Genomic DNA, 27,531 nt, shown 5'->3' with positions numbered 1-27,531 from the left:
GAGGAGGGACATCATAGGATACATTTTTACTTACCTGATGGTGTTCTGCCTGTATAAGTTTCTGAGGTCTTCAGTAGGTTCACAGGAATAGTTGTCCTCTGGTTTGGGGGTCTCAGTCCCGATCTCCCTATCCTGTAAACCACAGGATTTTATTCTAGAATTGTGGACACAGGCAGACAGGCCCTTTGCTTTTACAGCAGTTGAGGTTACTAGAACAACCTGATATCACCATGTCCATTTCTGACAGCTGATTCAGACTCCCTTTCTCTTGCTAGGTCTTCACTAACACTTGGACCCCCACTCTACTTGGGGGTTTTTCAAGTCTTCCTGTGGCTTACGGAGGACTTGCTCTCCATATCGTCGGAGTCCTTACCAAAACATTCCCATCAATGATATGCTTTAGGAATGCATTGGAGAAGGCAGTGGCACCCCACTCCAGTACTCTTGCCTGGAAAATCCCATGGACAGAGGAGCCTGGTAGGCTGCAGTCCATGGGGTCGCTAAAAGTCGGACACGACTGAGTGACTTCACTTTCACTTTTTACTTTCATGCACTGGAGAAGGAAATGGCAACCCACTCCAGTGTTCTTGCCTGGAGAATCCCAGGGATGGGGGAGCCTGGTGGGCTGCTGTCTATGGGGTCGCACAGAGTCAGACATGACTGAAGCAACTTAGCAGCAGCAGCAGCAGGAATGCATTGGTGTCCTCATCAGAAAACAAATCAGAAGTTAAGAACGGGCGTCCATACATCATTTCATAAGGGCTTAATAACAATGGCTGTTTGAGGGCTGCCTGTACCCTCATATGGCTTCCCTGGTGGCTCAGACGGTAAAGTGTCTGCCTACAATGCAAGTGACGCAGGTTCGATCCCTGGGTTGGGAAGTTCCTCTGGAGAAGGAAATGGCAACCCACTCCAGTACTCTTGCCTAGAAAATCCCAGGGACGGAGGAGCCTGGTAGGCTACAGTCTATGGGGTCGCAAAGATTCGGACACGACTGGGCGACTTCACTTCTTTTGTACCTTCAGGAGAGCTATGAGTAGCATATGGATGTGGTGGTGTCTCACTGAATTAATTCTCGCACCCACACAGGATTATGAGACAGTGCAGGGAGAGGTCACCGAAGAGCAACTCCCGAAGAAAACACTGAGTGCATATTTATTGAGAAATTATCTGGAATTCAGTAACAGAGCTCAGCAAAGCAATAGTAAGGCTTTGAAGATAAGGAAGTTTGTTCTCCGTGCAGAACATTTCCTGAGGCTGACAGTATCAAGGTATACCTTGGCTGACGGTCAGCCAAGGTATCTGTCTTAGGAGCATGAGAAAGAGTACGTAAGGAAAGGGAGAGACAGAACAATCTCCAGAAAACAGGGCCTTGAGAAAGTAACATTATTTATATTCCCACAATTCCCTTCTTCTTGTTTTATTAAGGAGCATATTGATTTCCTTCTTGTCGGAGAAACAGCATCAGCATAGCTTCAGTGCGAGTGAGGCATGAAAACTAGGTGATTAATGTTCAGACTAAAAATAAGACACAAAAAATAATTTGAGCAATATGCATGGGAAAAAACCATAATTCCAAGTTAAGTTTAGAGGTACAATTTTTAGGATTCAGTCAAGTAGTAGTATCAGAGAGTGTTTGGAGAGTGGCATCAGAGGAATGTTGTTGGAGAGTCTTTATTTGTTCATGAAGTATATTTTGTAAGTGTAAGATGGAATCATTACTCATAGAACCTGTCTTAGGGTTTAAACGTTGTTTTAAATTATTCCAGGTTTCAGAATAATTATATACTACTTATAGTGTAACATGGACATGTGAAAACGTGCTATCACAGTCCAATTGAGAACGAGTCCATAAAGCTTGTTGACTTTCACCAAGCCAAAGGATGGCAGCCTCCAGATCTGCGAGGTGAGACAATATCATTTGGTCAATTTCAATTTGTTTAGTAAGATCAGAAGTGATATTAGACATAAGAGTTTGTACCTGATTAGCAGTCTTTAATGAAACAGTGAGAGCAGTGGCCGCAGTTGCAGCTAGGACAGCAGCTGTAGTAATAGCTATAATAGAAACCATGTGTGTCCCTAAAAGTCGTTTTTTATGTATAACTAATTTAGATAAGGTCTGCACTATTTGAGCTAGGGGTGAGCCAAGCCAAGGTCGATTTATAGAAATGGGTATCCAGATCTGAGCTTGTTGTTTAAGGATAAAAATAAAGGAACGATTAATTAAAAGGGAATAGTTATAGCAAGGAGTAAGAATAGTTCCAGGAGGTAGGGTTAAAGAAAAATTAAGAGTAAAATCGGGTGCTAGTGCAAAGATGTATGGTCTGGTGGTACAGATATTGATGTAAGTGTGAAGATCTGTGAAATTCCAGATGAAATGACCATTGGAAAAAGTGGCAGGATTTCATCATAGAATGCGTGGAAAGAATGGGAGTGCAAAGCACCACATGAGCATTTTATTGGGAGAATACCATAAGGGAGCATACCAGAGCCTAGATATAGGGCCAGCAAAACCAGGATTCCATTAAGGATTAGATTTATAATAGTGAAATGGTAAAGGCCAGTTCCAAATCTGTCCATGTCAAGTCTTATTACTGTCTTGTATCAATAATGGCTTGAGGTCCCCAATTTTGTATAGTATAATTGTAGGGGGAAAGGAGTTGTGTAGAGAAATTACTGGAACGGCAGACATGCCAACTGAAACCATCAAATATATCCATCTCCACCCAAGAATAAGCACATAAAGGAATAGAAAGTTTAGGGTAGGACATGCCCAGAGTCATGTTACCGTGAAAGCCAGCAGTAAAAACAAAAGTTTGGTGCTTAATAGTAACAACTCAAGATTCAGATTTTGGAGGCCATTTTATATTGTTCATATACCATTGTGGGCCTGTATAAGCACATATTTGTGCATCTGTAAGACTGGTAATATAGAAAGGCAGATGAGGAGTGCCATTAATAGTCCAAGGGTCATCTAGGATGTGTATAGGCATGTCAGGAGGGGGTGGGAGCCATTTACCTCCCGTAGTGGCAGAATCATTAGTGGGAAGAGGAATTTCAGGATCTTCCCAAGGGACAATGGAAAGTAAGGGAGGATTCAATAAACGAGCCCAATAAGTAAGGCTGAGACAGGAAGCTTGAGTGGTGTGAAGGAAAAGAAGAAAGGCTTACATAATTTTACCTTACTGGCAGAGTTTGTGGTTATAGTAGCTAAAAGGGAAAGCAATATCTTTTCAGGTGTAATGGGAGTGCCAGTATTAACAAGAGCATTTTCAGCCCTTGAAGTAAGGCGTTTAATATCACCCCAAGTGACGTCAGTGGCTGGTGAGGAAATCCGAGGTCTCTTCGGAGGAGGCATGCCTGGAGGTGGTACTGGATCGGTGGTAGGTAGTTGAAAGTCAGGTAGTGGATTCTTGAGTCTGGGGTGCCAACTCATGGTAAAGTTTAACACAACGAGCAGGTATCCAGAGAGGACCTGATGGAGATAAAACAGTGGCATATCCTCTTCCCCATGCTAGTAATTTCACTGGACCCTGCAAGACAGGAGATGGGGGCTGCTTATACAAAACCAAAGGGTACCCGCAAGATTGTGGAGGTGCAAAATGTCAATGTGCTGTGGAATATGAAAATTTTTGTGAAAGTGTTAAATAATTAGTGGTAACATGTAGCAACATGTAGCCTTTTTCTTGTGGGGACTAATTCCTTCCTCTTTCTTTCTTTCTTTTTTTTTTTTTTTTTTGTTTATTAAAGAATAATTTTCATAAACCATTTAGCTTGACCTGTAGGGTTATGAGGAATTCCAGTCACATGCATCATATTCCACAAGTGTAATAAGAACTATTTTGATTGGGAGGATATATAAGTAAGGGCATTGTCAGTTTTAATTGTTTTAGGGTGGCTCATAACAGCAAAGCATTCCAAAAGATGTGCTTGAATGTGTTTTGCTTTTTCTCCATGCTGAGCTGTGGCCTAAGGGAAACCAGAAAGTGTATCAATAGTTACATGGATATAAGTGAGAGGCTTAAAAGGTGGATAATGAGTAACATCCATTTGCCAAATTTCATTTGTGGAGAGTCCTCTAGGGCTGATATCAGTAGCTGAAAAAGAGGGAGTTAGAGACGGACAAGTTGGACAGGTGCAAACTATTTATTTAGTTTCATTATTAGTTAAAGAAAGATGTTTGCTTAAGGCTGTAGCTAGCTCCTTGATGAAAGAACTGATGTGACTGAAAGTGAAAGTGAAAGTGAAGTCGCTCAGTCGTGTCTGACTCTTTGCGACCCCATGGACGGTAGCCTACCAGGCTCTGCGGTTCATAGGATTTTCCAGGTAAGAATACTGGAGTGGGCTGCCATTTCCTTCCTCAGGGGATCTTCCCAACCCAGGGACAGAACCTGGGTCTCCTGCATTGCAGACAAACGCTTTACTGTCTGAGCCACTAGGGAAGCCCACTGATGTGACTGAAAGGCATCTATAAATAAAGACCGGGTAAAATGAAGTTTAGAATCAGCTTGATGATTACCATATGCTAGAGTTCCAGGAAATTGTGTATGTCCTCGAATGTGGGCTATAGAAGGGGAGCATGGCATAGGTGGGTATGCCTAGAATAGGGCACAATCAATTCAAATGACCTAGAAATTGTTGAAGAGAATGAAGCGTTAAAGGATTGGGAAGCTGGAAAGAAAATTGTGTAGGTTTAATTGAAGTATGGAGCAACTGAAGTCCGAGATATTTCCAAGGAGGGAAATTTGAATTTTTTCTGGAGTGATGATTAATCCTTGAGTAGTTAAATAGACTTGTGGAGAGGAAAGGATTTCTGTTGGTTTCTTTTAGCGCATGAATGAGAAATTAAAATGTCATCCATATAATGATAAATGTTGTTGCTGCTAAGTCGCTTCAGTCGTGTCTGACTCTGTGCGACCCCATAGATGGCAGCCCACCAGGCTCCCCCATCCCTGGGATTCTCCAGGCAAGAATACTGGAGTGGGTTGCCATTTCCTTCTCCAATGATAAATGTTAGCAGTGGGATATTGTTGCCTTAAGGGCCATAATGTTAGATCATCAAATCTCTGACATATAGTCAGGCTATTCATCATGCCTTGAGGTGAATATGTCCATTGATATCTCTGTAAAGGCTGATGATTATTAAGAGTTAAAACAGAAAATGCAAATTTTTCTTTATCATCTGGGTGTAGAGGAATGGTAAAGAAGCAATCTTTTAGGTCTATAACAATGATATCATGATTTTCAGGAATTAATGTTGGAATAGGGAGACCAGGTTGGAAGGGTCCCATAGGTTGTATTCTAGCATTTATTGTTCACAAATCATGGAGTAAGTGTCATTTAATGTGTTGTTATTGGATTAGGCCCTGTGAGCAGCAAAAGTCCTTGGACTATACCTGTCTTATTAGCTTCGTGGTTTAGGAAAATATTTCCTCTTGTTGTTTCTTTTCATATAGAGAGTCACATTGTTATAATTATGAATTTTATATGAAATTGTATACCATCATTATATCAGTAGCTCAGTCACATATTTTGCAATGTAAGGGACAACATTTTTTGAAGTAGGCAACATTGTAAGTAAGAACTTAAGTCAAGAACTTCCATTAGGTATAGGCCCGTGATATCTCCAGGTCATTTGATTTAGTTTGCTAAATGACCGTAGCCTGTTGTTAATCTCTTGGTTGTAAATCCTGGAGCATCTGATCTTTATTCGAAGACTGGTTACTGAGATAAGCTTTAGGAACAAACTCAGAGTGTCCTTCTTAATAACTTAATTAAACCTCTTAGCAATATGACATAACCACAAGGAAGTGTCTAAATGAGTCTTAGTAAACACAGACCTTAATTAACAAAACTAGAACTTAATATTCAGTGAAACATAATAGATGCCATGGGCCTGACATTAGTTGGGTGGATTTTTCTTTTAGAGCTACCCGGTATACTTTGAGATTTCCGTATATGTTGGGAGACAGTCTTTCTTAACTTGATAAGGCTGTTCAGACCCCAAGTGTCTCCAATTTCTGGAGGGACAAGGCAGAGAGAAAAGAAAAATGTTTAAATTTTATCCATCAGTGTAAATCATTAAATTGTTTTAAACCATCAGTAACTTGAGAGGAGCTTCTTTATATCTGAAAACAAAGATTAGAAGCCAGTAATATGTCAATCAAAAAGTCATGAAAATTATTATCATATTTAGTAGTCTATTTAATCCCATGTAATCAATCCCTTTGATCGATCCCTTGCCATCCTTTTCTGATGACTGAGGATGTCAGTGAAAACAATAGTCTCCAAGAAGCTCGTGAAGTATTTGCCAATGTCTGTATGACCTGTCCAGCAAAGTGGGTGCCCCGATTGTTGGAGATTGTAGAAAACATTTTAACCATTTTTTTTTCTCCATTGTGAGATATTAACCTTGAAGCCAGGAAAGGCTTTATCCTATCAAATAAAGGTGAGGTTTGTCAGAGAGCTGAGAAAAGCCAAGCAGGCAAGCAGTCTTGGACTTGGATTTCCCATAGCCCCAACTCTGGTTTATAGCCATCGTTTATTCATTTTAAATTCCCTGATGAGGGGTTAATTTTAGTAGAAGTGGAATGAGCTTTGTCTATGTGTGCCATAGTCTATTATCAAAAGCCACATTCCAAGAAAACTTTGTTTTTTTAACAGGGCAAGAAAATTAAATTTTAGTTTGGTATCAGCCTATGTTTACTGTGAAACAATAGTTATTTACTTAGTCAAAGTAACAATAAAAGACTTTAAAGGCAGTTTAATGTCTTGTATCATTTGTCATATCTTGTCTCTTCCATTTGTCATAAACCTTTTTTACATTTTCTGTATCCATCATTTTATTTGTCTGTTCAGAAAATAGCCACCTATAAGTTTAGATTTACTTTCTTTCTCCTTAATGTGATTTTATCCCTTATACCCTTTTATTAAAGACATGCATCTTAATTTTCTTTAGCAACTGTGACAAATTAACCTTAGCAAGACAAAGACACACATTGAGACATATGTAAATCTGGACAGAGATCTCATAGTTTTCTGCTTGAAATTTAAAATTTTTTTTTTGCCCCTCCCCTTTTTTTTATTGGTTTAAAATTCTACCAATTTGTTCATGGCTGGAGTCCCAGACAGAGTGGGCTGTGTGTCTTAAGGACATGATAAGAGTTAACTTTAGGTTTCCTTCCTCCGCCCCTCCCAGGCATATTTCTGTTTTCTCAGGCAGGGTTGGAGCTCCAAAAGAAGTATTTTGATAAGCTATCCTTTTCCTAGTTGCATGTGTGAAAAGAACCAGTTTTGTACTTTCAAAAAGATTTCATTTTAACCAGTTTTCTCTGGAGTCTAAAGAATATCATGGCCATTCAGTGTCAAAAATGTCATATCTCCTTTTCGTAGTCATAGTTTCAGAGCTAAAATTTAAATAGTGTTCAAATTGGTTCTGATGACAGGGGTAGACTGACTGATAAGATGCTTTCCCAGCAGGGATTGTCTCTCTGGGGAGGTGAGGTCTTCTCTTAAAGCAAAGAAAGCCTACATAAAAAGGACTTTTTAGGCTGTGGGGATCAAACTTATCCCAGTTTTTTGAGATACAATTTAAAGGGGTGGTTTTGGAATTGTTAGCTCCCATCTGTAAGAGAGAAAACAGTGGCACCCAGTGCTCTGGCTTTTTTCTACTGGAGGTGTCCCTCCCTGCTCTAGATGGGGGTGGAGACAGATCTTCCATTTAAGTTTTCTTCCTGTAACATATTTTCTATCATAGAACATTGAGGTTGAGTTAAGACCGAGTCGACAAGTGGAGGAGCAGATTTGATAGGCTCAATAGAAGCAGATTTAGAAGCTTCTGGAGGACGAGGTGGAGGCAATTCGGGGAGAGGAATAAGATCAGCCCATGAAACCTTGTGCTCTTCTATAGCAGAGAGGGCTTTGTGGCATAAATTCCAAGTATTCAGGTGTTGTACATTAATAATACCTACTCCATTTCTCAACCAATGGCTTTTGCTCCCAATCAGACACTTTCAAGGTAGCTTCTTGTGGATAGTAAGGACAATGAGTACAAATAACGGTAAGAAGTTCAGTTAAATCTAAATCAGAAATCTTGCAACCAGCAGCGGCAAGCAAAAAAGAAAGCTGGTGTTTATGAGCACACTGTTGAGGGGGATAACGAGTTACCCATAGGCAAAAGCCAAAGTACTGCACGTCAAAAAGACTTCATTCCAGCCGTGGTGGATTCATGTCAATGTATGGCAGAAACCACTATAATATTGTAAAGTAATTAGCCTCCAATTAAAATTAATTAATTAATTAATAACCCCCCCCCCCCAAAAAAAAAGACTTTGTTCTGTCGCTAGCCTTATAGGCTGTAGTTCCTACCTGGATGAGCGGGCATCCTTTTCTCTTGCTCAGGCTTGAGGAACAGGTGCATAGCAAGCCTTCAGGTCCCTGTTCAGGCTCCAGATGTGGCAGTTTCACACTGAATTAATTCTCACAACCAGACAGGAAATATGAGAGACAGAGCAGGGAGAGCTTGTGGAAGAGCAGCTCCTAGAGAAAATGGTGAGTGCATATTTATTGAGAACTTACCTGGAATTCAGTACCAGAGCTCAGCAAAGCAATAGTAAGGCTTTGAAGATAAGGAAGTTTGTTCTGTGTGCAGAACAACATTTACTGAGGCTGACATGTCAGCCAAGGTATCTGTCTTAAGAGCATGAGAAAGAGTACATAAGTAGGAAAGGGAAAGACAGAACAATCTCCAAAAAACAGGGCCTTGAGAAAGTAGCAACATTTAAATTCCCACATATCAGTCAGCTCAGTTCAGTCGCTCAGTTGTGTCTGACTCTTTGCGACCCCATGGACTGCAGCATGCCAAGCCTCCCTGTCCATCGCCAACTCCCAGAGCTTGCTCACTCACGTCCATTGAGTCGGTGATGCCATCCAACCATCTCATCCTCAGTCATCCCCTTCTCGTCTTGCCATCAATCTTTCCCAGCATCAGGGTCTTTTCCAATGAGCCTATTCTTCGCATCAGGTGGTCAAGTATTGGGAGTTTCAGCTTCAGCACCAGTCCTTCTAATGAATAGTCAGGACTGATTTCCTTTAGGATGGTCTGGTTGGATCTCCTTGCAGTCCAAGGGACGCTCAGGAGTCTTCTCCAACATCATAGTTCAAAAGCATCAGGTCTTTGGTGCTCAGCTTTCTTTATAGTCCAACTCTCACATCCATACATGACTACTGGAAAAACTGTAGCTTTGACTAGACGGACCTTTGTCAGCAAAGTAATGTCTCTGCTTTTTAATATGCTGTCTAGGTTGGTCATAGCTTTTCTTCCAAGGAGCAAGCGTCTTTTAATTTCATGGCTGCACTCACCATCTGCAGTGATTTTGGAGCCCAAGAAAATAAAGTCTCTCACTGTTTTCATTGTTTGCCCATCTATTTGCCATGAAATGATGGGACAGGATGCCATGATCTTCATTTTTCTGAATGCTGAGTTAAGCCAGCTTTTCACTCTCCTCTTTCACTTTCATCAAGAGGCCCTTTAGTTCCTCTTCACTTTCTGCCATAAGGGTGGGTATCGTCTGTGTATCTGAGGTTATTGATAATTCTCCGGGCAATCTTGATTCCAGCTTGTGCTTCATCCAGCACAATATAGTCCTACATATGGATCTGTTTATTGTGTGTTTCTTGACATAGTGTAGCCAGAGCCCTTTTAAGAGTCTGGTTGGCTTTCTCTCTACCTTCCCTGAGGCTTGAGGCCACCAAGATGAGTGGAGGCAATATTTGATTCCTAAGCATGCAGCCAGGTTCTGGGATATCATGGCTGTAATTGAGGGCCCACTGTCACCCTGAAGAGATGGAGGCAGCCCAAACCTGGGCACTATCTCCTTTAACAGAGCTTTGCAGACTTCTGTAGCTCTCTCTGTCCTAGTAGGGAACACCTCAGTCCATCCTGTGAATGTGTCAACAAAGACTAGAAAATAAGAAAACCCTTGTGGTTTCAGCATAGCTGTAAAATCCACCTGCCAGTCTTCTCCTGGGTATGACCCTTGATGTTGGACAGGTTTAATTAGGGGAAGTGGCAAGGGTCTGGTGTTTGGATTGTTTCTTAGATAGGTATCACAACTCTGTGTGATCTGCCAAGTAACTTTAGCCAACCAGGGGTGGCAGAGAATGGGCTTAAGCAAGGTTTCTGGATTATCCCTTCCAAAATGGGAACTTTTGTGTAAGGAGTTAATAATTTTCCAGACTTGAGAGTCAGTGGGTATTATTTGAGCCTAGTCAGTCTGGAACCACCCACATTACCTAGTCTCCCAGCACTGCTTGGCACATCAGGAATGTTCCTCTGGGGTATAATTCAGAGTCAGGGTTTCCTTGGGGAAAAGGGAGCAGATAGCAGTGACAGGGGTAGCTGCCCTAGCGGTTCGTTTTGCCTCCTGATCAGCTTTCCTATTCCCTGGGCCTCCTATTCTTCTTCCTTTTGGTGACCCTTGCAGTGGACAGTAGTTAATTTAGCAGGAAGTTTGACTACCTCCAGAAGCCTGAGAATGAGTTCTTTGTGTTTAATAGGAGAGCTTCTGGCACTGAACATCCCTTTTTCCTTCCAGATGGCTGCATGGGTGTGCAGGATGAGAAAAGCATATTTAGAGTCTGTATAGACATTAGTCCTTTTTTCTTTCCCTGGTTCCAGAGCTCTTGTCAGCTTTCTGGGCTGAGGTGCCTGGGGGAAGAGACCCACTTTTCCTGGTTTCTTCTAGGCTCATTATGGCATATCTTCCTTTCCTCTCTCTTTTTCCCACAAAAGTACTGCCATCTGTGTACCATTCTTCCTCTGGGCTGGATAAGGGTGTCTCGGATAGGCTGAGGGGAGAAGAGTGTAATTCATCTATGACTTGCATGCATTGGTGGTCTAAAGGGGAAGTATAGGGGCCCAGCATTAAAGTGGCTGGATTTAAAGTCTGACAGACTGTTAATCTTATTTTTGGAGTGTCAAGGAGGAGGGCCTGGCATTGGGTGATCCTTTCCCCTATCATCCATCTATCTCCTTTAGTCTCCAAGACTGCTTGCACTTGGTGAGGTGTATACACTGTGGTGGGCTGACCCAGGGTCACCTTGGAGGCCTCTTTAACCATAAGAGTGGTGGCTGCTACTGCCTTGAGCCAAGCAGGCCATGCTTTGGCTACCTTGTCTAGTTGTTTTGAGAGGTAGGCCTCAGGCTGTAATGTGGGCCCCACCATTTGTCCTAACATCCCAAGAGCAGTTCCTACTCTCTCAGAGACATACAGCCTGAAAGGCTTTTTCCATGTTTGGGAGGTCTAAATCTGGAGCCATACTGACAGCCCCTTTCAGGGCATTAAGGCAACCTTGCAGGTCTCCATTCCAGTCAAGTGGCCCTCCCTCTTTCCTTCTTAGTTTCTCATACAGGGGTCAGGCCAGATTCCCATAACCAGGAATCCAGATCCAGGAAAATCCAGTCATTCTTAAAAATCCCCTAACCTGTTTCCTCATTTGAGGGTAAGAAGTATTTAAGATGAGGGATTTCCTCTGGAGGGTCGAGCCTTTTCTTTTTTTCTCCTCTGTGATTATAAATCCTACGTATCTTATTTGGGTTAAACTAAAATCCAATCCCAAAGAAAGGCAATGCCAAAGAATGCTCAAACTACCACACAATTGCATTCATCTCACACGCTAGTAAAGTAATGCTCAAAATTCTCCAAGCCAGGCTTCAGCAATACGTGAACCATGAACTTCTGATGTTCAAGCTGGTTTCAGAAAAGGCAGGGCAGGGAGCTGTTCTCAAGCCGTTGGGCATCCTCAGCCCTGGTCTCCTAGAACTAACACAGACAGAGCAGGTGTAGGGGTCTCAACACGCCTTCCCTTAGGGTGATATGGACACTCCCCTTTCCAATGTCCATCCTCTTGGCAGCAGGCACACTGGATGCATCTCAGTGGTGGATCCCTAGGATCCTTTTTTCTTTCTCACTGTCTCCATGACTCTCGCACAGTGGTACGGTGAACCAAGGCCAAGATTTTAGCCTGTTGTTGAGCTAAGGCTTGGATCGGCTTCTCTATCCTTCCATCCTTTTGGGCTTCTCTTTCCTCCCTTTTGACCTCCTCCTCCCGGTCCCTATGGAAAAACACTTTATTTGCCTTCTCCACTAGCTCATCTCTTTGCCGGAGGATGTGGTGTGGTGGTACAGTGGGAGCTATTCTGACATGGCCACTGGAAGTTGTGAAAACATGGCTGCAGTCATCTTCTGTGGCACTTTATACCTCTGAAGTTCAACTGATCATGGCTGGAGCCAGTGTCAAGCGAGTAGTGTCTCCTGGACCTCTCCACTCTCTAAAGTGAGAGCACTGCTGCTACTGCTACTGCCAAGTCACTTCAGTCGTGTCCGACTCTATGTGACCCCATAGACGGCAGCCCACCAGGCTCCCTCGTCCCTGGGATTCTCCAGGCAAGAACACGGGAGTGGGTTGCCATTTCCTTCTCCAATGCGTGAAAGTGAAAAGGGAAAGTGAAAGTGAAGTCGTGTCTGACCCTTAGCGACCCCATGGACTGCAGCCTACCAGGCTCCTCCGTCCATGGGATTTTCCAGGCAAGAGTACTGGAGTGGGGTGCCATTGCCTTTTCCGAAGTGAGAGCAAAGTATTCATGAATTTTTTGTTGTTGATTTACCTTAATGGTGGCCATTTTTCTTAATTTGTATTCTGCCATATTTTAAAAAGTTTTTACAAAGTTTATGACAGAATCACTCTCATATATTCATTAGAAACAGTAATTCCTAATGGAGAGGAAGAGTAAGTTGGATAATATAAAATATTATGTCCAAATCACGTGTATTTAAAATATTTTTCTACATTTATCCAATGGATTTATCTTCTAAAGATATAAGTATTTTGTTTTAGATTATGAATTCACTTATTTTGGAAATCCGATAGTGTTAAAAGCTAACTCTTTGTGTGTATTTTTAATTTTCAAAGTACTCACACAGGTAAGTACATCCAATTCATGGCAGTCTGATTTTTATATAAATATAACTAAGATTTAAAGCAGAGTTCTACTTATTTTAAAATATAATTCAAAGTTTGGTATTTCTTGGTGGCTTAAAAAAGATGTGTTTTTACATTTTACCACACACCAATATGTTGCAAATTAGATTTGAAATTTCAAAACTATTGAAATTGGGTTTTACATGTTTAAACATAGGTATGTGACTGAATTTCTGTATTATCAGCTCACTTGGGATATAATCTATTTGGGTTTAGCTCAGTAGTGTTTTTTTTTTTTTGTAGTAGCAAGTAAACTCATACTGTGTATTTACCTTCACTACTAAAAGATGTCATCACTCTTTTCTTTTTTCAAAGCTACCTAAGTACATGAGTAGGGAGAATAAAATCATTAACAATTTTGGGCTAAGATTCCACAGTTACAGACAAATACTTCAATCTGATTAATAGTAGAGTATTTTAATATCATGATTTTTGACATTATCTCTGATTACCTCGCCTTAAAATTCCTCCTTGACTTTTGTGACAATGCTATATATTTTATTCCATTTTCAAGTAGTTTTGCCTTCTCTGGCTTTCCTCGGAGGAAGTGTAGGAATCCCTCTGGGCCCTATTTTAATTTCTCAGTTTTTCAGGCCCTGTTATATAAGAGTCAGTTTAACGTTTCACCTATCATCAATATCCAGATGACTTCCAAGCCTGCGTTCTCTCACCTTAACCTCTCTTCACTCTTAATCCCTTTTTTCCCCCTAGTCTGGGGCTCTGTCATAATCAATCTGTTTCATGGTTTCTTCCTTTTTGCCCAACATCTCTATTGAGAGATAATTTATATACCATGAAATTCACCCATTTAAAGTGTAAATTCAATTTTTTTTAGTATATTCACAGCATTGTGCAAACCATCACCACACTCGGAATTTATAACATATTCATCATCACCACAAAAAGAAACCCTTTTCTGTTAGCAGTCACTCTTATTTTCTTATTTTTCTCTCCCCTTAGCCCTAGGTAACAACTACTAATCTACTTTCTGTCATTAAGGATTTGCATATTCAGGGCATTTTATATAAATGGAATTATATAATATGTGGTCTTTTGTGACTGATTTCTTTCACTTAGCATGTTTTCAAGGTTCATCTATGTTGTAACAAGTGTCTTTTTATTAACAAATATTCCATTGTATAGGTATGTAAAACAGTTCTTTATCCACCCATTGGTTGATGGACATTTGCATTATCTCCCCTTTTGGAATATTATGAATAATGCCATTATAGGAACATACATTTTCTTTTTCTTGGGGATATATTGTATTTGGAGTGGAATTGCTGGGTCATATGTTAACTTTATAATATTTCACACTTTGGGGAACTGCCAAGCCATTTTCCAGAGTGGATACATCATTTTACATTCCCACTACCAATGAATGAGATTTCTAGTTCCTTGCCAAAAAGTAAAATAAAATATAAAATAAAATAAAAATCCTCACCAACCTTGTTTTACTCCGTTTGTCTTTTTGATTGTAGCCATCCTTGTGGGTATGAAGTATTTCATGGCCTCTTAACCAGGAACTTTGGGAATCCTTCCTCCCAAATACCCTCTTCTGTTAGTTTCTTAGGAACTCATCAACAAACTCCAGGAGGCTTATAAGTTAGGTGAGATCGTATGCAAAATTGTGAGTGTTTGCAAATACGTATTTATTTTTTTTAAAGGACACTTACTTTCCTTAACTTCTCGAAGGGGTTTATAACACAAAGGGGTAGCAAACAGTGAAATTTGCAAAACATGCTCTACAACTTGTCATTCTTAATTCTGCTTCTGTCTAACCTAGTTTTTATTAAAAGTGCTTCCCTATCATCTGTGTCAGCCATCTGGCAGCATGGTAAAAAATGCAAATTGCTGGGCACTGTCCTACACTTATTGGATCAGAATACTCTGAGGGTGGGATCTAAGAAATTTACATTTTGAACAAATGCTCCAATAATACTGATTATAATATTAAGATTTATCAAGTGCTGATGGTGGGTCGAGTACTCTTTTAAGCTCTTTTTAAAAAAATTAATTTACTTATTCCTCATAGTAACCACCACCCTACCTCCCTCCAAAAAAGTACTGTTTTTCTCTATTCACTGCTGATGAAAAATAAGGATAAGAGAAAAGTCATGACTTCATGTTCTTACAACTAATCATTACCAAAATTGGGCTTTATATTGAGAAGTCTGCCCCCATGATTCAAGCCCTTAATTAACCATTAAGCTTAGCTACCTTTCAAATGATCATTCTTAAGCAAATAGATGTTTCAGAACCACTGGCCTCATTTATTAACTCTGAATTAAAATACCTACATACTTCCTCTGTTTCTTACTCAAAAATTTCTTTCCCTGGTTGGGGTCTGTGTGAGTGTGTGTGTGTGTGTGTGTGTGTGTGTGTGTGTGTATGTGTGCGTGTGAGTATTTCCTTATCAATATGGTCTGTTAAATTACTTATTTCAATACAATTCTTTTTTCCACAAATGGACAGCAGATTTCTCAATGGCAGCGGCCTTACTGTTTTTTCTATCTTCTTACTGTGCTTAGCCTTTTACAGTAACTATTCAATATAGTAAGTGTTAACTAAGTAGAGGGAGAAATAGTAGCAGACTAATCATTTTAGTACCCTGAAAGATGTTAAGGTGATAGATGGCGCCATAGCATTTCGCTAGAATGGTTGGATAAGATAACGCTGCCAGTTGTCCAATATCAAGGAAAGGATCTCAAGTACTAGGAGGGAACTACATTTCTAATTGGGAATTGAATTTGCTGGTAAAGATAGTAAAATGGAAGAGATTGAAGATAGGAGTAGCATGGTCATATGAAAATAAATATAGAAATCTATATTGATAATTATGTTTTTGAAACTTTCAGGAAAGAATCTGAATCGAGTTCTTTTTATTATTACTAGTAAATCTAAATCTATTATCAATCTTTATTATTTTATGCTTTGTCAAGAAAAGTCAACATTGAAATCAGATTGATTATATTCTCTGCAGCAAAAGATGGAGAAGCTCTACGCACTCAACAAAAACAAGACCAGGAGCTGACTGTGGCTCAGATCATGAACTCCTTATTACCAAATTCAGACTTAAATTGAAGAAAGCAGGGAAAACTGCTAGACCATTCAGGTATGACCTAAATCAAATCCCTTATGATTATACAGTGGAAGTGAGAAATAGATTTAAGGGCCTAGATCTGATAGATAGAGTGCCTGATGAACTATGGACGGAGGTTCGTGACATTGTACAGGAGACAGGGATCAAGACCATCTCCATGGAAAAGAAATGCAAAAAAGCAAAATGGCTGTCTGGGGAAGCCTTACAAATAGCTGTGAAAAGAAGAGAAGCAAAAAGCCAAGGAGAAAAGGAAAGATATAAGCATCTGAATGCAGAGTTCCAAAGAATAGCAAGAAGAGATAAGAAAGCCTTCTTCAGTGATCAATGCAAAGAAATAGAGGAAAACAACAGAATGGGAAAGACTAGAGATCTCGTCAAGAAAATTAGAGATACCAAGGGAACATTTCATGCAAAGATGGTCTCGATAAAGGACAGAAATGGTATGGACCTGACAGAAGCGGAAGATGTTAAGAAGAGGTGGCAAGAATGCACAGAAGAACTATAGAAAAAAGATCTTAACGACCCAGATAATCAAGATGGTGTGATCACTCACCTAGAGCCAGACATCCTGGAATGTGAAGTCAAGTGGGCCTTAGAAAGCATCACTACAAACAAAGCTAGTGGAGGTGATGGAATTCCAGTTGAACTATTTCAAATCCTGAAAGATGATGCTGTGAAAGTGCTGCACTCAATATGCCAGCACATTTGGAAAACTCAGCAGTGGCCACAGGACTGGAAAAGGTCAGTTTTCATTCCAATCCCAAAGAAAGGCAATGCCAAAGAATACTCAAACTACCGCACAATTGCACTCATCTCATATGCTAGTAAAGTAATGCTCAAAATTCTCCAAGCCAGGCTTCAGCAATACGTGAACCGTGAACTTCCAGATGTCCAAGCTGGTTTTAGAAAAGGCAGAGGAATCAGAGATCAAATTGCCAACATCCGCTGGATCATGGAAAAGGCAAGAAAGTTCCAGAAAAACATCTATTTCTGCTTTATTGACTATGCCAAAGCCTTTGACTGTGTGGATCACAATAAACTTTGGAAAATTCTTCAAGAGATGGGAATACCAGACCACCTGACCTGCCTCTTGAGAAATCTGTATGCAGGTCAGGAAGCAACAGTTAGAATTGGACATGGAACAACAGACTGGTTCCAAATCGGGAAAGGAGTACGTCAAGGCTGTATATTGTCAACCTGCTTCTTTAACTTCTATGCAGAGTACATCATGAGAAACACTGGACTTGAAGAAACACAAGCTGGAATCAAGATTGCTGGGAGAAATATCAATAACCTCAGATATGCAGATGACACCACCCTTATGGCAGAAAGTGAAGAGGAACTAAAAAGCCTCTTGATGAAAGTGAAAGAGGAGAGTGAAAAAGTTGGCTTAAAGCTCAACATTCAGAAAACGAAGATCATGGCATCTGGTCCCATCACTTCATTGGAAATAGATGGGGAAACAGTGGAAACAGTGTCAGACTTTATTTTGGGGGGCTACAAAATCACTGCAGATCGTGACTGCAGCCATGAAATTAAAAGATGCTTACTCCTTGGAAGAAAAGTTATGGCCAACCTAGATAGCATATTCAAAAGCAGGGACATTACTTTGCCGACTAAGGTCCGTCTAGTCAAGGCTGTGGTTTTTCCTGTGGTCATGTATGGATGTGAGAGTTGGACTGTGAAGAAGGCTGAGCGCCAAATAATTGATGCTTTTGAACTGTGGTATTGGAGAAGACTCTTGAGAGTCCCTTGGACTGCAAGGAGATCCAACCAGTCCATTCTGAAGGAGATCAGCCCTGGGATTTCTTTGGAAGGAATGATGCTAAAGCTGAAACTCCAGTACTTTGGCCACCTCATGCGAAGAGTTGACTCATTGGAAAAGACTCTGATGCTGGGAGGGATTGGGGGCAGGAGGAGAAGGGGACAACAGAGGATGAGATGGCTGGATGGCATCCCTGACTCGATGGAAGTGAATCTGAGTGAACTCCGGGAGTTGGTGATGGACAGGGAGGCCTGGCGTGCTGCGATTCATGGGGTCACAAAGAGTCGGACACGACTGAGCGACTGAACTGAACTGATCTTCTCTCATTCTGAGGGTTGTCTTTTCACCTTGCTTATAGTTTCCTTCACTGTGCAAAAGTAGGTCCCATTTGTTTATTTTTGTTTCTATTTCCATTACTCTAGGAGGTGAGTCATAGAGGATCTTGCTGTGATTTATGTCACTGTTCTGCCTATGTTTTCCTTTAAGAGTTTTATACTTTCTGATCTTATAGTTTCCTTCTTTTTTTTTTTTTCAATTTGAAAGATTACTTTATATGAAACAAAAGGCAGTCTAGACCTCAAGAATAGTACAGCAAATTTATTTTAATATCCTCTCCAGGAATTGTTCACTGAATTTGTTTTTTTAATATAAATATATTTTAATTGGAGGTTAATTACTTTAAAATATTGTATTGGTTTTGCCATACATCAACATGAATCCACCACAGATATACACGTGTTCCCCATCCTGAACCCCCCTCCCTCCTCCCTCCCTGTACCATCCCTCTGGGTTGTCTCAGTGCACCAGCCCCAAGCATCCAGTGTCATGCATCGAACCTGGACTGGTGATTCATTTCATATATGATATTATACATGTTTCAATTCCATTCTCCCAAATCATCCCACCCTCGCCCTCTCCCACAGAGTCCAAAAGACTGTTCTATACATCTGTGTCTCTTTTGCTGTGTCTCGCATACAGGGTTATCATTACTATCCTTCTAAATTCCATATATATGTGTTTGTATACTGTATTGGTGTTTTTCTTTCTGGCTTACTTCACTCTGTATAATACACTCCAGTTTCATCCACCTCATTAGAATTGATTCAAATGTATTCTTTTTAATGGCTGAGTAATACTCCATTGTGTATATGTACCACAGCTTTCTTATCCATTCATCTGCTGATGGACATCTAGGTTGGTTCCATGTCCTGGCTATTATAAACAGTGCTGTGATGAACATTGGGGTACACATGTCTCTTTCAATTCTGGTTTCCTTGGTGTGTATGCTCAGCAGTGGGATTGCTGGGTCATAAGGCAGTTCTATTTCCAGTTTTTCAAGGAATCTCCACACTGTTCTCCATAGTGGCTGTACTAGTTTGCATTCCCACCAACAGTGTAAGAGGGTTCCCTTTTCTCCACACCCTCTCCAGCATTTATTGCTTGTAGACTTTTGGATCACAGCCATTCTGACTGGCATGAAATGGTACCTCATTGTGGTTTTGATTTGCATTTCTCTGATAATGAGTGATGTTGAGCATCTTTTCATGTGCTTGTTAGCCATCTGTATGTCTTCTTTGGAGAAATGTCTGTTTAGTTCTTTGGCCCATTTTTTGATTGGGTCATTCATTTTTCTGGAATTGAACTGCAGGAGTTGCTTGTATATTTTTGAGATTAGTTGTTTGTCAGTTGCTTCATTTGCTATTATTTTCTCCCATTCTGATCTTATAGTTTCTGATCTATAGTTTCTGATCTTTAATCCATCTTGAGTTTATTTTTGTATATGGTGTTAGAAAGTGTTCTAATTTCATTCTTCTACACATAGCTGACCAGTTTTCCCAGCACCACTTGTTGAAGAGAGTGTCTTTTCTCCATTGTGTGTTTTTGCCTCCTCTGTCAAATATCTGACTCTAGAGAGGTTGCAAGCTCTCTCTTGGCCCCAGATCACCTGGTTGTCCATGAGCCAAAGGAAATGCTCAGCAGTAAGCACAATCAGAGGGGCTGTAGGGCTGGCCCCAAATGGTAGACATATGTCTAGGGTATTAACTTTCACCCAAGACCAGGTGCGACTATACTGAGCCCCATCAATCACTTCCATTTGAAGCACTCGGCCAAATGAACAATCAAACGGCTGAATTTATAGAAATAGGGCACCTGATGGAGGGCTCATATTGCCTGATTATCTCCCCAAGAACAGAAAGCACAACTTATGGGGAGGAGAGATCATGGTCTCTCAGAAAATCTCTCACAAAGACTCAAAACTTCAGGTCTGAGTATCGACGGACAGAGTAAATAGAAATACCTTGGGTCTTCAAAGGGAGGGAAAGAGGACAGGTTGAAAGAGGAGGAGGGGAGAGAAAAAAAAAAACCAGTTAGGGTTGGGAGGGGACAAGAAAAAAAGACGGAGTGGCCTTACAGTCGTCTTGCTACCTGCAGATGCCCAGATGTTATGGGAATTTTCTCCTGGGCTTCCAGGAAAGGAGGACTGGAACTCGGCCCTACCAAAAACCAGAAATCAGGCCATATCAGACCAGAACCAGAATTCAAGTTCTCTGCCAACTGGAGGTGATCAGGCTGTGATCCTCAGTTCAGGCTGAGGCCCTTCAATCAGACTCCTGAGTCCAATACTGGGGGAGAAGAAAAGAAAAGTAGCATAGGAGGGGTTGAAAAGAGGAATGAGAGAAAGAGAAAAAAAAAAAAAGGAAGGGGCAGGGAAGTCAATAAAGTGTCTTATTCCTTATCTGGTCGGGGCACTCCAGCCGTTGTTCAGGAAAGAGATCAGGGACAAAGGGGTCCCGGTTGCAGCCGCTGTGTCTGATTCGTCAGCAGGTGAGCTGGTTCTTGAGTACCCTGAGTGGTCAGGATGTCAGCCACAGTAAACAGGGGTCCCTTCATGATTGCCAGTTGTTGCTGGAAGGGGGACCCCTTTCAGGACCCGAGAGTGGGCTCTTGTCTAACACTTGGAAATGAATTGTCCAAGGAAACACACATGCTGACACAACAAGAGACTTTACTGGGAAGGGGCACCTGGGTGGAGAGCAGTAGGGTAAGGGAACCCAGGAGAACTGCTCTGCCACTTTTTATGGTAATGGGATTAGTTTCTGTGTTGTCTCTGGCCAATCATTCTGACTCAAGATCTTTCCTGGTGGCACACGTGTTGTTCAGCCAAGATGGATCCCAGCGAGGAGGGTTCTGGGAGGTGGTAGGACATGTGGCGTCTCCCTTTGACCTTTCCTGAACTCTTCCAGTTGGTGGTGGTTTATCAGTTTCGTGTTCCTTAATAGGACCTCCTGTCTTAAAATAACTCACATGAATGGTTACTATGGTGCCTGGCCAGGGTGGACAGTTTCAGTCAGCGTATTTCCCCTACCAGAAGCAGAGAGGTTAAGAAAGTAAAGTAAAAGTATATTTAAGCAAAGATACATTCTCAGAGGGAGAGCGGGCAAACAAGTGAAGAGATGCTGCCCTGGGCCTCATTGGCAAGCCTGTTCTGAGGGGTAAGCAAGTGAAGTGGCAGAATATTGTCTAGGGAAGGAGGGGTTTGGGAGTTGACTTCCTTGACTTCCATCCCAGCTCCATTTTTCCAAGATGAGGAGTGATTTCTGTCCCCATTTAGCTTAGATTAGAAGTGTCATGTGTCGGTACATGGTGAGTACTTCTTATCTGTAAGGCTAATCTTATTGTAATGAGAGCACAGATGAGGGAAAGTTTCCATTGGGATGCAGGAGATTCCCACAGTTCCCCAGCTTTCTTTGTCTGCTACTCAGATCCTTACCACCCAAAATGTGTGGTCCCCCTTCTGTCTGAAGGTTCCTGCTTCCCTCTGTCTGCCCATGGACCCCCGCTGTTTACAAGATGTATGGTTTCCTGCCACCTGGCCCCTGCCCCCCATTTCTCTTCTCATACCTAGCTACCTGCTTGCTGTAACAATGGGAAATAAATACAACTTCCCAGGGGTAACAAGCCCTCCGCATGCCATGCGCTTTCAGTGCAGGCCAGATGGGGAGCAGTGCCAGAGGCATCTCCCTCCCCCATGATATAAACACAGGCCTAAGTGGGGAACCTGGACTTCCACTCCTGCCTTCACCTGCTGGTACAGTGTCAGAGGAGGTCTGCTAAAACGGAAGAATTGAATAATACCCAGACTCTCAAATCAACCAAAATGTCCAGGAAGGATAAAATCGAAAATCACTCATCATGCCAAAAACCAGTAAAAGCTCAACTTGAATGGGAAAGACAATCAACTGATGCCAGCACCAAAATGGCACAGATGTTAGAATTACCTGACAAGGATTTGAAAGCAGCTATCATTAAAATGCTTCAGTGAGGAATTATTAACAGTTGAAAAAATGAAAAAGAATAGGGAGAGTCAGCAAAGGGAGAGTCAGCAAAGTTTATAGAGGATACAAAGAAGATCCCAATGGAAATTTTAGAACTGAAAACATATTTGTGAAAGTCAGTTAACAACTCAATGCATGGATTCAGTAGCAAAATGGAGAGGAAAAAGGAAAGACTCCGAGCTTAAAGTCAGAACAATAGAAATTACCCAGTCCAACTAAAAGAGAGAAAATAAACTGGAAACAAAGATGAACAGAGCCTCAGAGACCTGTGAGACTATAAAAAAATGTCTCTCAGTGGATTTTTCATCAGAAGCCATGGAGGCCTGAAGGAAGTGGTATAACATTTCTCAAGTGCTGACATAAATGAACTGTCTTCCCAGAAAATCATAACTGGTAAAAATAACTTTCAGGAATGAAGGGGAAATATAAACACATTCTCAGATGAAGAAAAACTAAACTAAGAGAATTTATTGCCAGCAGACCTACTTCAAATAAAAAAAAAAAAAGGACTAAAGGAAGTTCCTGAAACAGAAATTAAAGGATAAAAGTAGGAATTGTCAGAAAGGAAAAGGGAACAGCAGAAAGAGTAAAAATATCTATAAACACAATAGAGTTTCCTACCCTTCTTGAGTTTTCTAAATTGCGTTTGGTGGTTGGAAGGAAAAAAATTACATTGTGATTCTCAATGTAGAAAGAGTACACAAAAATGCAATATTTCCATTAACAATGTTATCATAAAGATGATGAACAAATTTCCACTGTATTGAGTACCTACTACATGTCAGAATTATTTTCTGTTGTCTCTAATTTTCTTTACCTTACTTTGCAGATATGGGACCCACGGCTTTTCGCCCCCTCCCCCAGTGTGTGTGTGTGTGTGTGTGTGTGTGGTGTGTGAGCAGGTGGGAAGTGGTTTGCTAAGCAAGGATGTTAGGTGAATGACTTAAGATGAACTTTTGGGAAGAAGGCAAAACACTGATGAAGAAATAGGTATTTGTGAATATTCAAGAACTTGCACACTATTTGTGTATATACTTCTTGTATCTGTACATGTTGCAATCACTAGAGACCATCTCCCTGTCTCTCTAAGGAAGCAAGACTTCAACAGGTAGCAGGTAAAGGTGGACCAAGTGATGGCATATAACCCATGAAAGGTGTAAAACATAAGTTTTCTCTTTTCTGCGAAAATCGATGGAAGTTATCTGCAGTTGTGTGGCAGCGGCAATTCTGAGGGAAAAAGAAAAGCTGAGTTGTGAGACAGATAAATGGTCTCTTTGCCGGGGTTGAACACAGCCCCGGACCTCATAAGTTTAACTTATTCAATATGAGAGGCTGCAGGTGCCTCCATTTTATGTTTCTACCTTTGAAGACAGTGTGGAATACTGGAAAACCCCTGAAGTTTACCATCAAAGGGACCTAGATTCACTCCAGACATTATTAGCTAATGTAAGGGAAAGGTTACTTAACCTCTCTGATTCTCACTTTTCTCATTTCAAATGAGGATATAAGAATGCATACCAAGTATGGTGTTTGCAAGGGTCAAATGAGAAAAATGCACCTGAAGTGCTTGGAATATTAAAGCTATTCAGTAAATGTCATTTCCCTGCTCTACTACAACCCTTCCACCTCCAAATCAAAACAACTGGATTTAAATCATTGTCATGATGTTCAATAGATTCTGTTGATGTCTTGAATTTTGCCCTAAGGAACACTGGGTAAGCATAAAGCAGTCTATGAACAACTCTTTACTCATAACATCACACTTGACTTGGCAACTTTGGAGAGCACGATAAAACATCACTGGTGAACTTGACAAACAGAAATAGGATACATTATTCCCAACTCACTAGAGGAAATACAGTACTAAAGGACACTCAATCCATCTGACAGAAACTCAATCGATCCGATGGAAAACAGATAAAAGAGAATGATACATAAGAAGCATAGGAAAAAAAAAAAACCCAATCAATAGGAAGCAGAAATAAGATGACAGAAACAACTGCAAAATAGAGATTACTAGGAAAAATTCAAAATGGAGCCATATGATCTTAAAAAGAAGAGGGCACAAAAAGGTTAAAAGGAAGCAGTTGTGGACTTTCAGCTCTTAAATGATTAAAAGCAGGGATTCAGGGCTAATTACTGTGATTATAATTCTGAAGGCTCAAATATACATATGCCAAAAAGTCACTGAAATTGGCAGATTCATAGAGTGGGAACTTTTAGTATATCTCTCAGTAACTGATGGCTCAGATGGTAAAGCGTCTGTCTACAATGCGGGAGACCCGGGTTCAGTCCCTGGGTTGGGAAGATCCCCTGGAGAAGGAAATGGCAATCCACTCCAGTACTATTGCCTGGAAAACACCATGGACAGAGGAGCCTGGTAGGCTACAGTCCATGGGGTTGCTAAGAGTCGGACACGACTGAGCCACTTAACTCACTAACACAGTAACTGATCAATTAAGAAAACAATAACTATTAGCAATGATAAGGGAGATTTGAAGAACCCTATGAAATCTTGTTTTAATGAGCAGGTATAGAATACTAGGTCCAAAGATTAGAGACTATATATTCTTTGGGAGCACAAATGGAACATTTAGAAAAGATGATCATTCACTAGTCCACAAATATATGTCAGCAATTTTCAAGCATAAAACAATGCTCTCTGAACACAGTGCAATTGAGTTAAAAAAATAATAACCCAAAGGAAAACAGAAACAAACCACTTAGGGTAGGAATATTAAAAAGAAAAGATATGACCAGAATCAAGTGATACATATGACCAACAAGGGATAAATAGTAATTATTAATCATAATAGAAATTAGGAAATATTACAACCAAATGATAATGAAAATAGCACCTATAAAATCTTGTGGGATACACGAAAGTGGTAGTTTGAGGGACATTTATAACACCAAATGCTTATTAGAAAAGAAGAAAGACCACAAATTAATGAGCTAAGCAACCAAAATATGAAATTAGAATAACAGAATGAATGCACGAAAGTAGAAGGAAGGAACATTTACCAAAATTAAACAGAAAACAAAACAAAACAAAAAATCCATAAAGAAGTTCAAGCAGACCAAACTTGCTTCAAACTAGGTTCAAACAAACCTAGCTTGTTGCTAGGGAATGCAAAAGAAACTGATAAATGTACAGCAACAGTTATTGAGAGAGAGAGAGAGAAGTAGAAGATATTAGGAATAAGAAAAGAAGTAATCATTATGAATATGGTAGATGTTTTTGTTATACCAAATTAATTTGAATTACTTTATTTTAAAACTCAGATGAAATAATTTTCTCAGTCTATCAAAGTTAAACAGAAATAGACTGATCATTTCTATATTGCAAATGTATTCCATAATAAATATGGAATGCTAAAACTAAAGTTGGTAAAGCCCTTGGACAGTTTTCCATGGCCTCAAATATTACCATTAACTTTAATGTATGTAAGATCAACCCCATCTGGGACTCATAGTTTATCTACTTATTAATTCACATGAGGCCAGCCCATATACTTGGGAATCTCATCCGCAATTTTTGATTCTACAGTTTTTACAAGCTGATAACATTAATTAATTGAAAGCACTCATACAACACTTCCAGCTTTATCACACAGATATGAGCAAATCTCCCACTCACTCACCTAAACAGCCTTTCCGTGATCTTCAACCTGGAGACTCCTTGGTCTTCTGAAATAAGCATCAGAAAAATCTGCCCTTGAGCCTAGGTTAAAAAAAGAAAGAAAGAAGAAAGTTTACCAGGTACTATTAACAACTAACATCAGTAAAACTCCAGAGTGCTGATCCTTGAGTTGTTCCTCATCACATCCCCCTGTATACTGGGTATCCACTCCATCTGAAGACCTTAAATTGAGGATTCTTAGCAGCTTTCCAGGTGTCACTGACTTCAGAAAGTGAACAGATTCCTCCCCAAGACGACAGAATAACATTAATCTTCTGATTCTCTAGGAACTTTTCCTCCCCTTTTACTAATACTATTGCCTACCATTACATTCTGATGTCTTCCAGCACATTACTATGAGCTCCCCTTATTTTTATTGTATTATTTTTTAACTCCTGTGGTCTCCTTCTGCCACTTAAGGAAAAACATCTGACATTCCCCATCACACCCTGCTGACAAAAGAAACAAATGCTATTTGTCAGTTTCCCTTAGAGCATTAATCCCAACCTCCAGACGTTAAAAACTGGACACTGACTTCATCTCAGCAAAATACTCCTGCAGAGATCATTATAATCCTATCGGCGAGTCCTACTCAATCAAGAGTAGGCTCCATTATTGGGGCCACCCTGACCCTGATAGTCAAATTTGCTCATGGTATTCCATTTGTTCATGATAGTCAGCCTGCTTTGTGAAACGGAAAGTGAAAGTCACTCAGTCGTGTTCGACTCTTTGCGACCCCATGGACTGTATAGTCCATGGAATTCTCCAGGCCAGAATACTGGAGTGGGTAGCCTTTCCCTTCTCCAGGGGATCTTCCCAACCCAGGGATTGAACCCAGGTCTCCTGCACTGCAGGTGGATTCTTTACCAGCTGAGCCACACAAGGGAAGTTCTGAGGAATACAAAATCGGCTTTCTCTAGTTGTGATAAATGATGCTTATTCTGCTGATAGAGGCCGTGCCACAATGAGGTACTATTTGTTATGTAACATTTTATATAACACCCATATGGCATATGCTAACTTATCTTGTGTGTTCAGGATAATTGCTAGAGACTTGGTGGTATGTTAAACTAAACATTCCAGCAGATCTTGTTTCCCAGAAACTGGTGGGGGAGGGGGGAGGGGTTAGAGAGGGGATTATCCAGTAACAGTCAAACCAATTTCTTTTAAAAACTCACCAGGAAGGGCTTCTCTGGTGGCTCAGATGGTAAAGAATCTGCCTGCAATGCAGGAGACCCAGGTTCAGTCCCTGGGTCGGGAAGATCCCCTGGAGAAGGGAATGGCAACCCACTCCAGTATTCTTGCCTGAAGAATACCATGGACAGAGGAGCCTCGTGGGCTATAGTCCATGAGGTTGCAAAGAGTCAGACATGACTGAGTGACTCACACACACACACACACACACACACACACACACACACAGAATAACTGACTCCCTATTCATATAGGCCTTGTGACTTGCTATTCTCACATTAGGGAAAATAATAGCTAGCAAGGGTGGTCCAAAACTTGTCTTTGATTCTGACAAAAGTCATGTGGTGCTCAAAGATGAACCCAGCTGGATTCATTGCCTGGTTTGTATAATCCAAGCCCTTGACTTCAA

At 40.7% G+C, this 27,531-nt stretch overlaps 1 long non-coding RNA gene across 3 annotated transcripts; it reads right to left on the bottom strand.

The window, feature by feature from the left end:
* Positions 1–5,786: 5,786 nt before the first annotated feature.
* LOC120882047 lies at positions 5,787–26,021 on the bottom strand. Of its 3 annotated transcripts, XR_005725412.1 has the most exons (4): positions 25,891–26,021; positions 14,490–14,639; positions 8,368–8,538; positions 5,787–6,020 (listed from the first exon to the last, which is right to left on the bottom strand). It is a non-coding gene; the product is annotated as an uncharacterized LOC120882047 (long non-coding RNA). The 3 variants fall into 3 exon arrangements; XR_005725410.1 differs by lacking the exon at positions 14,490–14,639; XR_005725411.1 differs by lacking the exon at positions 14,490–14,639 and having other exon boundaries at positions 5,979–8,538; positions 25,891–25,980.
* Between the last annotated feature and the right edge of the window lie 1,510 nt (positions 26,022–27,531).

This window comes from Oryx dammah, unplaced genomic scaffold (genome assembly GCF_014754425.2).
Source record: "Oryx dammah isolate SB20612 unplaced genomic scaffold, SCBI_Odam_1.1 HiC_scaffold_23, whole genome shotgun sequence".
Classification (NCBI taxonomy): Eukaryota; Metazoa; Chordata; class Mammalia; order Artiodactyla; family Bovidae; genus Oryx; species Oryx dammah.
This window is presented reverse-complemented; position numbering and strand designations above follow the sequence as displayed.